This window comes from Etheostoma spectabile, chromosome 3 (assembly GCF_008692095.1).
Source record: "Etheostoma spectabile isolate EspeVRDwgs_2016 chromosome 3, UIUC_Espe_1.0, whole genome shotgun sequence".
Taxonomy (NCBI): Eukaryota; Metazoa; Chordata; class Actinopteri; order Perciformes; family Percidae; genus Etheostoma; species Etheostoma spectabile.
Genome location: NC_045735.1, coordinates 27,003,031 through 27,003,733, shown reverse-complemented (window position 1 = coordinate 27,003,733; position 703 = coordinate 27,003,031).

The window sequence follows — 703 nt, the reverse complement described above, 5'->3', positions numbered from 1 at the left end:
ATGGAACGTTAAGGATATAGACTGTGATTGGTCTAAAGAAATGGCAATGAACCAAGCTGCCAACCATGGATTGAGACACTGCACTGGAAGCAGCAGATGGATATGGCATGCCAGTGTTTTGTCTCTAATCCCTTAGGGTGAGGCGCTAAATCCACCATCCAAACCCCAGGCCTGGCTTTATAACAGCACTCACTTCCTCCTGCTGCCCAAACATACAAATGGACAATAATGTAAAATGTAAACAAAGCTAAGCAGGCCTATAGTTTAATGCTGAGGTCAGAGAAGGTCTGGCACCATGCGTTCAGCAACAGACACACTCAGTCTGATATAGTGTAAATACAAACAGCTTACTCTCACTGCCCTCTAACTATATATATATATATATATATATATATATATATATATATATATATATTATATATTTATATATTAGGATATCGATGTATTGATACTGCAATATGAGACTAGATATTGTCTTAGATTTTGGATATATCCTAATATCGTAATATATGGTAGGTGTCTTTTCCTGGTTTTAAAGGCTGCATTACAGTAAAGTGATGTCATTTTCTGAACTCACCAAACTGTTCTAGGTGCTCCATTATTTACCTTTAATCACTAAGTCATTAAATCATGTCTAGGGAGAATATTTATCAAAAATCTCATTGTGTAAATAACCTTTTGTTAAAGCACCAATAGTCAACCA